This window comes from Tupaia chinensis, unplaced genomic scaffold (genome assembly GCF_000334495.1).
Source record: "Tupaia chinensis unplaced genomic scaffold, TupChi_1.0 Scaffold000282_1, whole genome shotgun sequence".
Lineage (NCBI taxonomy): Eukaryota > Metazoa > Chordata > Mammalia > Scandentia > Tupaiidae > Tupaia > Tupaia belangeri.
The window spans coordinates 194,701-210,088 of NW_006159765.1; the positions used below are offsets into that span (position 1 = coordinate 194,701).

General features: G+C 37.0%; 1 pseudogene; it reads left to right on the forward strand.

Moving 5' to 3' along the window:
• LOC102471259 (isocitrate dehydrogenase [NAD] subunit beta, mitochondrial-like) overlaps window positions 1-11,818 on the forward strand; it is a 38,755-nt pseudogene extending 26,937 nt beyond the window's left edge.
• The last annotated feature ends 3,570 nt before the right edge of the window (window positions 11,819-15,388 follow it).

Below are 15,388 nucleotides of genomic sequence, written 5' to 3' on the forward strand. Positions count from 1 at the left end.
CTTGACTGCTTTCTCTGCCTCAAATTTCTCAGGGTTAAAATCAGTGTTGGACTCTTACCTAGGAAGAATCCACTTCTAAACTTATTAAAGACTTTGCAGAATCCAAGTCCTTGTAGTTGTAGGCTCAAGATTCCTTTTTTTCTTGTTGACTATTGTTCAAGGACAATCTTTACTTCTTCTTCTTTTTTTTAATTTGTTTTACATTCATTCACTGAGCATCATCACAGCATACAAAATGTGATTTCACATCAACAGAAGATAGATTCAATCTTTACTTCTTTGTTCCTAGGTCTTGCCCATATCCCCTCTATGTGTTGTATGTGGCTGCCCTGTTAGTGAGTCAGTTCAAATCTATCCAATTATTTCTGCTCCCTCATGTCTTATTCTCCACTTAGAGAAATTTCTCTGCTTCCATAAGCTCATGTGATTAGTCTAGCTTCATATGGATGATTCAGGATAATGTATACATATTTTAATATATGTAACTGATTGTCACCTGTAAAGTTTCTTTTACCGTGTAATGCAATATCTTCACAGGTTATGGACATTAAGGTAAGGGCATTTTGGAGGTACCAATTTCTCTTCTCCGAAAGTATTATCAGGTCTTCTTAGCCAATACACATGGTCATGTTCTGTTAATCTATACTCCATAGTATTAAAGGTAGTATTTTTTGTCTCCATTTTCACTACTTTTCCTCAACTTGTTGTGAATTTAGGTGGAAAATAACTTTCCTGTTTATTGGATGGAGGAGGGTCTTCTCAGAGATTCCAACATTTCCATTATTATTTTTTAAACAGGACTTTTGGTTTTTCGGAATTAAAACAAAAATAAAACATTTTTCCTCCCTTTTCCTCAAAATGGTGATCAGGGCATACAATGGGAAGTAACTTATTCAATCAATATAAAATATAGTTGAGTACATTGAGAAAAACAAATTTCTAAGGATTTTTCAGTGTTTTCTTGGTCTCTTTGTTATTCTGTTTTCTGAGAAAAGAGCAAGAATAATGAGTTAGGGCCCTTTGATAGATGTAAGCAATCAACTTAGAACTATTGAATACCTATGAGCTACTATAGATACCAGAAAAAAATAATTGAGAAGAAAAGACCTAAAGATTATAATAGCAAAGAAGAAAATTTCCTTTTTATAGGTAAGATTCTGGACCCATATGTCTATTTTACATCCATATTATTTTGCTCATCTTCTTTGTCATTTTTGCACCTTCCTTCTTATTAAGAAGGAAAAGCCCAAGAGACATTTTGTCACTGAGTATTTTATGACAATACAACCAGAAATAATAATCTTTGAGGTTAGTAGGCATGAGAATATTATGAGGTACCTGTTCTCAACTTTTTCATGGTTTTGCTAATTTCTTAAAATTTAAAATTGACCTTGAGACATGACTGAGAAGAAATCACATTAGAATGCCCAAGAATGGCCAGCAAAAAAGAAAATATAATTCTAAATATGGGAGTGTGCATGTGTATAATATATATTTCACCATGAAATATGTCTACTACCTTAAAACCCAGTAGAGAAGATATGAATTTATTCTTGATATTTTCCAGAAAAATTTATATTCACAGCTGTACAACAGTAGGAGCATATATATATAGTTTTTTTTTTTTGAGAGATTTTCACTGTAGGGCGCGTGCGCTCGCCAGACAGACAGAGAGAGACATAGAGACAGAAAGCGAGAAATCACCCCCCAGGGGGGATGGTCACGCCGCAATCCCTTCTCCTCCATTCTCCTCTCGGGATCTTGGGCACGCACGCACACGCGCCCGGCGTGAGTTTTAAGCCACCGGGTCTGGGACACGAACCGCGGTCGACTATGTGGGAGTCCAGCGACATAGCCATTACGCTAACTGCTGGTTCCCGGAGCATAGTTTTACAAAATATAATTTAGAAAATACACTTGAATTATTAGAATTTAGGAAAATCCTTTTAACAATGTGAGTGTAGCCAATAGATACAGAAATAGTTAAAATAAACAGAGATGTGATGAATCATGTGTACAGAGCTAATGTCAAATGCAATTATTTGAATATTCTCTATACATCTTATTATTTATAAATGAGTACACATTAAGACAGATATTTCAAGCAATACTGAAGGAGACAGAAAAAAACGGCAAGAAAGAAAACACCACAAATACCTGAATCATTAGAAAATCTGGACATACACATTAATCTGCAGAAAAACAAAAAGTTCTTGACACTGGCTCATCAAAAGATGAAAATAAACGTGTAAAAGACATGTTTGGCATTTTTCAAATGGAAACTTTAGATTAAGTGGGACACTCTTGAGAAAGAAATGAATAAATACAACTATTAATAAATGTACTGTGACGATAGCTGGAAACCAGGACTATCAGAGTAAATCAAGATGTCGTTTAGCAATAGAACAGAAGAAAGCTTGTATGTATGTGACATATTCAGAAAATATGACAAAATAATAAAAAGAAAAAACAAGTATCAAGGACAAGAAGCTTAAGTTTTTTGAAAGGAATAGACAAAGATAAATACAAAAAATATTTAGTGTAAACTGTAGAACTGAAATCTCTGCAGAAGAGGTTAAAAGCAAATGTGACATTGATAAAACCGAATGCAATCCAAAGAGAGAAAGCAAGAACGTGATTGTATGCTTTCTGAGGAATGTGAAGAAATGATAATGATGATTAAACCTTAGAATTACAAGCATTCATGAGAAAGAAACAGGAATGATTTGGATAAAAACATTAATCCAAAGTACTTAAAGGAACTTTCTGCAGCAAAGAAATAGACCTGTGTACAAAAAGTAAAAAGCCTTCTGTGAGTGCAAGGAAAATGAAAGACGTTGAAAGACGTGATGTTCACAGCCATTTGAATCATTTCCTTATCTGGTTATTAAATGGATAGAAAAGAGTATCATATTTTTTTCTATGAAATTTTAAAACAAAACAAATTAAAAATAAAAGAAAAACTAATTTACCTGGGAAGCAAAAGTATTAAGCTGTTCTATACCTCCTCAGTAACACTGACAAACAGATAAAATGGAATCAAATGAAGAATGAATTTGAAAAGGGAAAACTCTACCTACCTATTAATGAAAACATACTTTATTATTTAAAGTTATTTCTGTATGATTCTTTTACTGTTACCTGAATATATGGCCTCTTTTTATTCATTTTATAAAACAACTAATGAGGGAGTATTTCTATGTCCATTATATGTTAAACACTGTAGCAGAAACAAAGACAAAAAAGAAGAAATTGCTTTAGAGGAATGTCATACTCTGCCAGAAGCAAGCTATATGTAATCCATGAAGGATAAAAATAGTACCATAGTAGACATACAGGTTAACATGGTTGTGTGACTTAGAATGAGGCAATGCTTAAGGTCCCCTGGGGAGTAGGGACTTCTCTCCTGAATGAGAGGCATTTATGCTGGACTTCAAAGAAACATTTGCAAGTTTAAAAAGTTAAAGAATTATTGTGAGGGATCAGCAATTGGCATAATGGCTATGTCGCTGGACTCCCGCGTAGTCGATCACTATTTGAGTCCCGGACCTGGTAGCTTTAAGTCATGCTGGGCGCGTGTGCATGTGTGCCCAAGATCCTGAGAGAATGGAGGAGAAGGAATTGCACTGTGGCCATCTCCCCTGGGGGATGATTTCTCACTTTCTGTCTCTCTGTCTCTCTCTTCCTGGTGAGCACACAAGCCCTATAGCAAAAACTTCTCAAAAGAAAAAAGTTGTTGTGACAAAGAATCTAGAAGGACCATGTGTGGAAAGTTTTGGGACCCTTAGGGAAAGCACTATAATTCTAAATATTCAAAAGAGTAAATTGTATGAAAGAATTTAGAGTCAAATTCTGGAGGCACTGACTGCTGTTTTTTTGCAAGCCATGAGGAATCACATAAGAGCCACTGAAGTGGAGTGATATGCTATTATTCATGATTTTTAGAGATATATCTGATGGAAGTTTAATTATCTATTTGGGAGTTTAACTTTTAGAAAACTGGGATATCAGCAAGTTACTGTAAATTTCCAGAGAAGAGGTTGTAAGAGCCTGAACTCAGGTGTTCTCTGGAATGAAAAAAGGAACAGTATATCGTGAGAGGTTTTGCAGACAGAACTGATAAACATTGGTGGCTGATTGTGTAAGAGAGAGATGACTACTATATTTATCATTGGAATATGTTATCAGTAAATAAGATTAATAGTTAACACTTAAGCAGGCATAATTCTATGAATTGAAAGAACTTTATGAATATCATCGCTATTAATCTTCACAAGAGATAATGATAAAGTTGTTAGACTGAACTTAGGGAACTGGACTGCAGAGCCTGTAATTCAACAGATTCTAATTTGAAAATTTGAAAATTACTAAGTAATTTCAAATCAAATCAATATCCTGAGAGATATAGGAATCAGATGTGTGTTAGGACTCATTAGATATCTCAGAGTTCATCGCATGACTTAATATTAGTATAGATATCATGTTTATAATTATGGCAATAGAAAACAATATTTAGTCCACAGCATTATTTATATAGAGTGGGTATAGAATTGAAATAATGCAAATCTCTTCTATTAATTTTTAAACCCCCTTAATTAAGGAGGAAATGTTTAGATTGCTGTTTGAATTTTTCTTCTTTATAACATTTTTATTTTTAGAGAGGAGTAGGTAAGTAATATTTAGAGAAAGATTTTCTTATGAAATGAATAATTTAGAACCTTGCTATTGAGAACTTCTTCAAAAAGTTGAGAAAGAAGTACTTAGATTTTGTATAAAAACAAGATCCTACTTGTATTTCTGTCAGTCTCCACTAGGATTTCTGTCATGATAGCTTATAAAATAAAAGCTATCTGCTACCTAAGAATGACAAATGGATATGTCTGCATGTATATTTTTCTCTGTGTGTTCCTATGTATCTACTTTTTATCACAAATTCTTTCATTATTGCTTATAATCTATAATTTAGAAGATCACATTCAAGTTTGTTTTTATTAATATTCAGTGAAAAACATTTGATATTATGTTTATTTCTAGTGAGTGTGGAGTTAAGTATAGATCACTGAAAAGGAGCAAAAATATCACACTGGTTGCTAGGCTACTGGTTGCCCTTTGACACCTGTGCCTAGAAAGTTACGACTGTACTGATGGAAATGCTTGGGGTTGAGGAACAGGATGAAGAGAGCGGCTGTCACAAGCTTTACTTTTCCTTCCTTTATAGAACTCTATTTATAAATCTACCCTCCATGGCTTTTTTATTTCAGTGAACATGAATTAGAGTTCAACTTTAAGGTGTTATGATACCAATTCACTCACTCCTTGAATTAAAAGAAAAATTGAGGCTTTTTTGGAATTTTCAAATGATGACTATAATATTTGGTATGCACTGACGAGTTTTCAATTTTATTCCTAAGATTGAGATTATTTTTTTCAGAGTTTCAGAGTAGGCAGAATAGATCATGCAGAAAATAAAATAGAAATGTTAATTAAAAAAAAAGTAAAAGAGGGGACCAGATTCTGATTCAGCAGTAAAATGTGATGCTCTGCAAGGCTGACCCATAGGGGAAAGGCCCTGGTTGATATCTGGCACCCTCCCTGAGTATGCCAGGCCTGCACATGCCCATCACTGTGCTGGCTGACGCTGGACTGCAGTATGAAGACTATTGAGGGTGCCATGTTTCTCTATCCCTTTGTCTCTCTTGCTCATGGAAGAAATAAATAAACTTCAAAAAATACCACCAGCTGGCATGGTGAATGAGGTGCCAGAACCCATATGACTGACTCCATGGTTCAAGTACTAGATCTGGCAGCTTGAAAAACATACCAGGCACATGTATGCATGCCCCAACTCCCAAGAGAAGAATAGAGGAGTAGGAATAGTGGCTTGGCATCCCTACTTGGGGGGGGGGGTAATTTCTCACTTTCTCTCTTTCTTTGTCTTGCTCTTTCTCTCTTTGGTGAGTGCATGTACCCTATAGCAAAAATTTAGGGAATTAAAAAAAAGAAAAAAAGCAGAAAGCACATTTTAAGGCCTTTAATAATTTTTCTTTGTTGATAAAATGTGTGATATTTTTAGCAGTACAAAACACAAAGCAGAGGAAGTAAACACTACCTGAATCTAAAATGAAAGAAAATTTGTTTTGATTTGATGTTATGGAAATCTTATTTTGTAAGAATCTCACTTGACTAGACAGTGCAAGTAAGGGTAGAACTCATATCATTTGTGTGAGCTGGTAAGATATGTCCACACTTATGTGCACTACTAGAGAATTGGAAATGTAACCTAGTCAGTATTTCTGCCCTAAATTCATGCTTCAAATGACATTGTATTCCCAACTATAATTTTATTTTTCATTTTATTTAAGTTGACTTTAATTACTGGCTATGCTAGAAGGACACCAAATATTGGGTTAAGGCAAGGATTTTACTAAAGAGATGTTTATCACAGTGAATAAAATATTGTATGGTAGAAACTATCCAAAACAACATCTCTCAGATATCTGAACCTTATTAGTGAAAGGTGACTGAAAATTAGCAGAGAATTTTCTTCTCATAGTAAAATTTGATGACGAATACCCTTTGTCTAGCAGATACAGAGGCTAAAATAGCCCTGAACCTTAGAGTATCAAAGTGAGTAATGTTTGTAAGGCAAGAAATAAACTCATTCTATAGTACAACAGTTAGTTAAAAGATAGACTAGCCTGATTTTATAAATTTCTATGGAAGGAATGAAATGTACTACTGCTTCACACTCTCTTGTGACATTTATTTACAATGGACTCCTTGACCTTGTAATAACTGGAATTCACATTCTGTGAGGCCTTATACTCATAGCTAAATGTTAACCCATAGGGCTGGACTATGATGCAGTGGCAAAATGGGACACATTGTCAGGTTAATTCTTATGGGAAAGCTACTAATTTGTGTCCAGAGGCATGCATGTGCTCATGATCTGGGCTGGCCAAAGCTGTAGATAGATCATGGCATCAAGAACCTGTTGGAGGTATTATATGTCTGTTTTTGTCTATTTCTCTCTGTGTCTCTCTCACGGAATGAGTGAATGAACTTTAAAAAAATGGAAGCTGACAAAGACATGCAATCAGTATTCCAGTGGGGGATACATGCTTAATATTTATTATTGAAAGATAAAAATCTCTTTATAGTCTGAAGAATCGATCACACTAGAATTCAGATCCTATGAAAGGGAGAAGGGTAAAGTCCTATAGATCTCTGATTCTGCATTTGTACATTTTTTACAAAAGATAATTTTTATTTCTGCCAATAAAAAATGGGAATGGAGGAGAAGGGATTGTGCATGGCCATCCCCCAAGGAGTTATTTCTCACTTTCTGTCTGTTTCTTTCTGTCTATCCAGCGAGTACACACACCCTATAGCAAAAATCTCTCCAAAATAGAGAATTAGTTTATGTTTATTATTATTGTTATTATTATTATTATGTTAATTTGACCAGAGAGAGACAGAGAGAGAGAAGAAAAATTTGAGAGCAAGTCACTAGGTGCAGGACTAGAACCATGATCAGCCATGTGGGAGTCCATCACTTTAACCACCACACCACCTGTTGGCCCAACAAATACCATGCCATTCTTTTATTGCTTTCTTTCTTGTATTTTAATTATTTCCTTGATATTTTAAAGTCCTAAGCAAATCCTTTCCCATTTAAAGTGACTAGGAAAAATATACAAGGAAAATCCATTATTTAATAATTGCAATTATACTTTATGTGTGAACTCTTCTGTAAAAATAGTTACCACTGTAATTTTCAGACAAAAGTACAAACTTAATAGCAAGAGAGAAGAAAAAAAAATCAACAAAAATTTATTCTATGTAATAACATTAATTCACAAGACTCTATTAACCTGGCACTCTGATGATTAAATAAAATTATTATGGGCAGAAATAAAAATTATCTTTTGTAAAAAATGTACAAATGCAGAGTCAGAGACCTATAGGACTTTATCCTTCTCCTTTTCATAGGGTCTGAATTCTAGTGTGATCGATTCTTTGGACTATAAAGAGATTTTATCTTTCAATAATAAATATTAAGCATGTAACCCCCACTGGAAGTACTGATTGTATGTCTTTGTCAGATAACATTTTTTTAAAGTTCATTCATTCATTCCGTGAGTGAGAGAGACACAGAGAGAAATAGACAAAGAGACTAAAAATGAAGCATTATGAAGAATACATAGACGTGTTTTAATTCCATCTTGTAGAATAATAAATTCTAGACAGAATACTCTTTCAGTTTTATCTAAGGAAGCTTAAAGGCGTGCACATGCGCCCTGTAGCAAAAACCTGTCTTAAAAAAAAAAAAAAAAAAAAGTGAGATCTCAGGGCCAGGAGGTAATGCGATGGTTCAGGTGCTGACACCTTCAAACCAGTGACTGCAGTTTGAGTTTCAGACCTGGTGGTTTGAGTTCTCACTTTCACAGCTTAAATTAAAACTATGGACAAAGCTAGAATCTAGTTACAAGTGCACTGTAATTTTCTTCTGAAACATTTAAAATTAATTAATTAATTTACATTTATTCCCTAAGCATAGTCACAGCATACAAAATGAGATTTCCTATCCAAAGTATACTGCATAATGGCTTAATCAGACATGTTAGCATCATTAATTTTCCATTTCTTTTATTTTTTATTCTTTCTTTCTTTTTTTTTTTTTACATATAAAACCCATATTTCTCACCCTCTGCCATGTTTACTGTTTGGTTCTCCTCATGATTCTATGTTCAGGACTGAGCTGCCACCTGAAAAGGAGAAATGGAATCCCCTCATAGCGAACATACCTGACAATGGGAATTGTACTGTTTCTTATAATGCTGAATTTTCTGACTCTGACCTGCTTCTGTACACACAGGTTTGCCTCTCTGATGTGAGTCAGGCAAACTCTACTGTGGAAGTGGCAAGTATTTTCATAAGAAGAAGAACAAAACTCTCATTGCTCCTGCAGGGAGCATCCATATTGTTTGAGCGTAGCCCTCTGTCTGTGAAGAGAGCTCTCTCTACCTAGGTAGGCGCTGTTTAGCCACCTCAGCTGGAATCCTAACCTATGAGTTGTAAGCACAGATAATAATCATGAGAGGTGACTTCACGCTGCTTCCAATGTCTGGCCATAGCCCCTACAAACCTGGCCAATGTATGCTGTTAGAATCGATCCAGGCCAGTGTCAACAAACCAGGGGTATTTTCACAAGCTCTGCCACACCTTATCATATGGACAGTATCTGACACACCTTCTTCTGTTGCACCACGTCATCTTACCTTTCAAGGTCTTGCTAATCTTTACACACAAAAAAATATTATTTGAAGATCATGGCTTTTAAATTTTTTTCTAGGGAAACTTCTGTCTCCAAAGACAGAGAAAGTGATAGAGAGAGAGAGAGAGAGGGGATGGTGACAACTCACCCTCTCACTACATTCATTGTTTCTCTTCTGTTTCTCCTATTGGGCCTTTGGGCAGGACCCCATGAGTGTGAATTGTCATACTGAAGCCTCAGAGTCTTGGATTCAAACTAAACACTCAGTTTCTCAGGTTTCAGGCTGGGTCATCAGCTAGACCTGTTTTGGGAGTCTTATTACTGAAGTTCCTTCACTCCGAACTCCAGTACCTCTCCTCCCGCCTAAGGGTGAGAACATAAAACCACTGTCTTGCTTGTGTTGAGACTTCCTCTGATGAGATGACCTGGCCCTTCCTATCCCAATATTTATAAATGACCAAAAATCTTTTGTTCAATGAGGCACCAAAGACAAACTGGGTTTACTTTAGTCAGAATTTGAGATGGTATGATTGAACAAATGTTGGGTAAGTATGTGGGACTTGGTGAGCTTGAGAACCAGAGTGGTCTCTGTGAGAATAGGACAGGTCTCTTGAAATCAGTGAAATACAGGCTACTACAAACAGAGAGAGGTATACCATTCTCCAGATTTTGGAGCACAGCGTGCCCACACTCACTTCTCTCCAGCATGGCATGACATTCCTTTCTTTGCCACAGTAGTACCTATCAGGACAAATGTGCCTATATTCATTTTTCTACTGGGCTTGACCCCGTGATACTAATACCCTGATATTTTCCTTCACAGACAACACCGAGGACACTGAAAGCCACAGGAAGACTCAGGTCAACTTTGGAGTCCAGATTCAAGGGCTGATGAAAGAGGTTGAAGAGCTGAAGATGAAACTGAAGCAGCTTTGAGAACATTTCCCTGAGATTCAGAAGAAGACCATCTATTTCAAGGACATAATCATTGGTGTAAATTATAGTGTTCAGTTCCTCTATAGTGAAATCTCAGCTTTCTGTATACATCTTGGTTCAGGAGAGAGTTGCTCTCGTGGTTCCTCAGTTTCAAACTGCAGTCCTCTGCTCTTGTTGACTAGTTGTCATAATCAATTATCTTCTCCACCAATAGGAGGCCTTCCTTCCCTTTACTTTCAGTCTTGTTTGATGGGACAGATGGGTCTGGACTCATCTTCCTATTTCTTACACACTGTGATACATCTACTCCTGTGTTCTTCTCATCAGAATTCTCCCCACCAGTTGACTCTCTGATGAAGACTGTGGAATTCTATAAATCTCAGCTCCAAAACCTGTCACTTTCTGTGCCTTCCTGCAGAGAACATGATGACACTGGGTGGAGTCCACTGGCTGATCTGGGTACAGGTCTCTGCCCCAAATCTTGGTTCATGAAGAGTACTGGGTACTTTGGCCTCAGTGCATGGTACCACACAGCTAGACCAAGGATATAAGGGGGAAGGTGCCTTTCTATTAGCCTTGCTGCCCAGAGATAGCACGGGGCCTGAACTGATACACACCATCCAGGAGGTGTTCAGGTTGCTGCTGTCGTGGTGGAGTTCCAGGAGTGCCACTTGAGTGAGGTGCAGAATATGGCATCGGAGGAGAAGCTGGCATGGGTGCTGAGTTTTAGGAAGGAAAATAAGGTTGCCATCATTGGGAAGATCCATTCCTCAGTGGAGTATAAGGGAGAATTAGCCTTCAACAACATGTGGTAAGGCTTAAGTTGGACTAGTTTGCCAATGTAGTTCACATGAAGTCACTTCCTGGGTACATGACTTGGCACAGTCATCTCGACCTGGTGATCATTCTAGAGCAGATAGAAAAGGAGTACATCACTCTGGAACATGAGAGTACAAGGAGCACAATCGAGTGCTTGAAGATTGCCACTAGAGCCGAGTCTCAGCAGATTGTAAAGTTCACTTTTGGCTACGCCACCAAGAAAGGGCAGAGCAAAGACACAGCGGTTCATTGGCCAACATGATGAAACTTTGGGATGGGTTGTCTTCTAGTCCTGTGAGGAACTTGCTGAACTGTACCCCCAAATCAAGTTTGAAATGAAGATCACAGGTAATTGCTTATGTAACTGGTGCAGAATCCTTACCAGTCTGATGTGCTAGTGATGCCCAGTCTCTGAGGGAACATTATTGACAACCTGACTCCTGGCCTGGTTGGGGGAGCTGGCATCGTCCCCAGTGACAGCTACAGTGCAGAGTATGCAGTCTTTGAGTGGGCGCCCAGCAACCATTTGCCCAGGCAGTGGTCAGAAACTTAGCCAACCCTGTGGTCATGCTGCTGTCAGCTTCCAACATGCTGCAGCATCTCAGACTCAAGCATCACTTCAGGATGACTGCAGATGCTTATTCAAGCTCATTTCTGGGGTGCAAGGAGGACTCACACAGTCCTCAGGGAACCCACTTGGCTATGCCCACCATGGGCCTGATAAAGACCTGCACAGCCAGGGAAAGGACCAAGGTAGTGTGTGGGCCACATCACGGTTGTCATTGATGTTGCTGCTGCCCAAAATAAAATAAATAAATCTAAAAAATAAATTAAAAAAATGGAAGATCTATAAAATCAAATTGTTTTCAAGTAATTTAACAACATTCCAGAATATATCTGAAGACTATTTGTAGAAAAACAAAAATATTCACAGCTAAGAAGCTAGCACTTACAATGTCTGACATTCAATAATTATGAAATTATTATGAAACTCAAAAATTATGAAAATGGTGGAGTGGTGATTAGGTGGTTGGATCCCGAATGACCAACTGTATTATTTGAGTCTCAGACTTAGTGATTTCAAAAACATAGTAGGTGATTGTGTGCGCCCAAAAAAAATCCCTGGAAGAGAATGAAGGAGAACGGATTGCAGTGTGGCCATCCACTCTGGGAGGTGCTTTCTCACTTTTTATCTTTCTCTTTCTCTCTCACTCACTCCCATTGCCCACCCACACTGCAGCGAATGCATACATCCTATAGTTAATTAAAAAACAAAATAAAAATAGGGGCTAGAAGGTGGCATAATGGTTAAGGGCACTGGACTCCCACATGGCTGACTGTGGTTTGAGTCCTGGACCTGACAGCTTTCTTTTTTTCTCTCTCTCTTTCTCTCTCTCTCTCTTTCATTCTCATTCTATCCCTCTCTATTCAAATTAAAATAAAGAAAAATATAAAATAAAATAAAATAATTCTTTTTTTTTGAGAAGTTTTTTCTTTGCTATAGGGCACATGTGCTCACCAGAAAGACAGAGAGAGACAGAGAGACAGAAAGTGAGAAATCACCCCCCAGGGGGGGACGCAAGAATCCCTTCTCCTTCATTCTCCTCTTGGGATCTTGGGCATGCACGCACATGTGCCTGGCGTGAGTTTAAGCCACCAGGTCTGGGACTTGAACCACGGTCGACTACGTGGGAGTCCAGTGACAAAGCCATTACACTAACTGCTGGTCCCAAAATAAAATAATTCTTTAAAAAATAAAACAACAAAAAATAATTACCAGGCATGCAAAAATAACAAGAAAATATAAAAAATAAACCACATAGAGGAGAGAAACTAAGTAGTTAGGTGTGGGGGTAGATGATGGTACAGAGCTGATGTAACACTGTGAAGCTGACCCACATGGGAGCAGTCCAGATTTAATTCCTGAAGTCTTTCAGGGTATGTCAGGTATGCACATGCCTGTCAAGTATGGCTGGCAGAGACCAGAGGTAGATTACAGCATGCAGACCTAGTTAAGGGAGTGGGTTCTCTCTTGCTGTCTGTCTTGCCCATGGAAAAAATGAAGGAAAGGAACTTAAACAATTTACTGGTTGAAACTGACTCAGAACTAACACAGATATTAAAATTATTAGCCAAGGCCATTATAAGAATTTTAACTATATTCCATATGTTTACAACATTATAAATAGACTTGGACAATGCATCTTTACATACCTTATCAGTGATTTGTTGAAAATCTATAGCACTAAACATCTGTAACAGAAAAGACGAAACATCTGAAATCAATGTCCATATTATCCCCCTTCAGGAAATAGAAAAGGAAGAGCAAATCTGTTCTAAGTAAAAAGATGAAATAAAGTAATAAAGATCAACATACAAATAAATAAAACAAAACTTAGAAAAACAATTAAAAAATGAAAACAAAAGATACTTTTGTGAAAAGATGGTAAAATGTATTCACCTTTAGCCAGAATGATTAGGAAAATAATCTCAGAAGGCAAATTAATGTAGACAAAGCACATTATGTATTATAATTTTCAAAAAATGTACTTGTAGAACCACAAAGGGAATAAAATAGATTTCACCTAACTAGCTGAGTTATTGGGTTGCCAGAAAAGTCATGATGTATTTTTTTTCTGTTTTCCTATGCAAAAATGTGTCATGACTTTTCTGACAACCTAGTACAATAACTAAATTTAAAAGGAAACTAGAACTAAAGCAATTCCATGAAAATATGTACTGTAACTATGTGTAAAAAGTTAGAGAAAGAAGCAGGAAAAAAAAAAGTCATCTCAACACAAAACACAAAACAAAACTGTGACTGAGGCAGTGACTTTCAATAGAACTTTTTAAAATGAGTATGTTATTCTGGCTCAAGAGTAACCTATAAAGGGACCAGCAGTTAGCATAATGGCTATGTCGCTGGACTCCCACACAGTCGACCGCGGTTCAAGTCCCGGACCCAGGGGCTTAAACTCACGCCAGGCGCGTGTGCGTGTGTGCCCAAGATCCCGAGAGGAGAATGGAGGAGAAGGGATTGCCCGTGTGGCCATCCCCCTGGGGGTGATTTCTTGCTTTCTGTCTCTCTATCTCTCTCTCTCTCTGTCTGGCGAGCACACGTGCCCTATAGCAAAAAGAAAAAGAAAAAGAAAAAAAAGAGTAACCTATAAAAATATTTTATGTAAAAGAATGAATTTTATAGTTATTTAGCTTCCTTATTAGCTAATTAACTATGAAAGGAAATAGTTGAATTAGTAGCTAATTAACTAAAAAGGTAGAAGAAAGTACATTATAGGTGAACAAAAGTAAAAGCTAAACTATGACTAATTGTCTCCCCAAAGGCAATAGGACAGGGCGCTGTCTACATAGCACTCTAAGAAAATGAGAAAAGATCATTTTATACCCAGATAATCACTCAGTTGAGGCATAATAAATACAATTTCACAAATAGACAAATACAAATAGAATATACCACATAAAATAGTCATTCAAAGAATGACATGAAGGTATTTATTTATCACAAATGAAATCAAATTCAAAGGATGCAGTGTAAGGCAAATAGCAATTGTGAAGGACTAAGTGGGTAACATGAACATTAAAGGTAAATTGAAATAAAAACTGTGTGTGGATATGGGTTGGGAATTGATGTAGACTAAATGTGGTTTATTTGCTTCCTATGGATGCTATAACAAACTTCTGTAAAGTTAGTAGCATACAACAATACATTTTCTTTTCTTTTCTTTTTCTTTTTTTTTTTTAATCTCAGAGCTCTGGTAGTGAGAAATCTGAAATGGGTCTTGCTGAGCTAAAATCAAGGTGTTAGTAGATATGCATTTCCTCTGAAGGCTATCCAGGAGAACCAATTTCTCTCTCACTGTCCTGTCTCCCTCTTTCAGACATAAGGAACCTTATGATTATGCTGGGCTCACCAAGACAATCCGGGACTGTTTCCCCATCTCAAGATCTTTGGTCATACCTGAAAAGTCCTTTTGCCAAGTAAGTCAACATATTCATAGGTTCTGGAAATCAAGATGTGAACATGTTGTGGGAGGGCATTAATCTACCTACTTCGAGAAGCATTGAAACATAAACCACAGGGCCAGCCTGTGGCATGGTAGTTAAGGGGACTGGATTTCACATGGTCAATTAGGCAATTGAAGTCCTGAATGCAGCTTGAGAAACATGCTGGGTATGTATACATGTGCGTCCAAGTTCCTGAAAGGAGAAACAGAGAAGAGATTGTGGCATCACCATTCTTGAGGGAGACGTTTTCTCACTTTCCCTGTCTTTCTCTCTCTTTGTCTCATACACCCTCTGATAAAATTAAACTATATATATGTGTGTGTGTATATATAT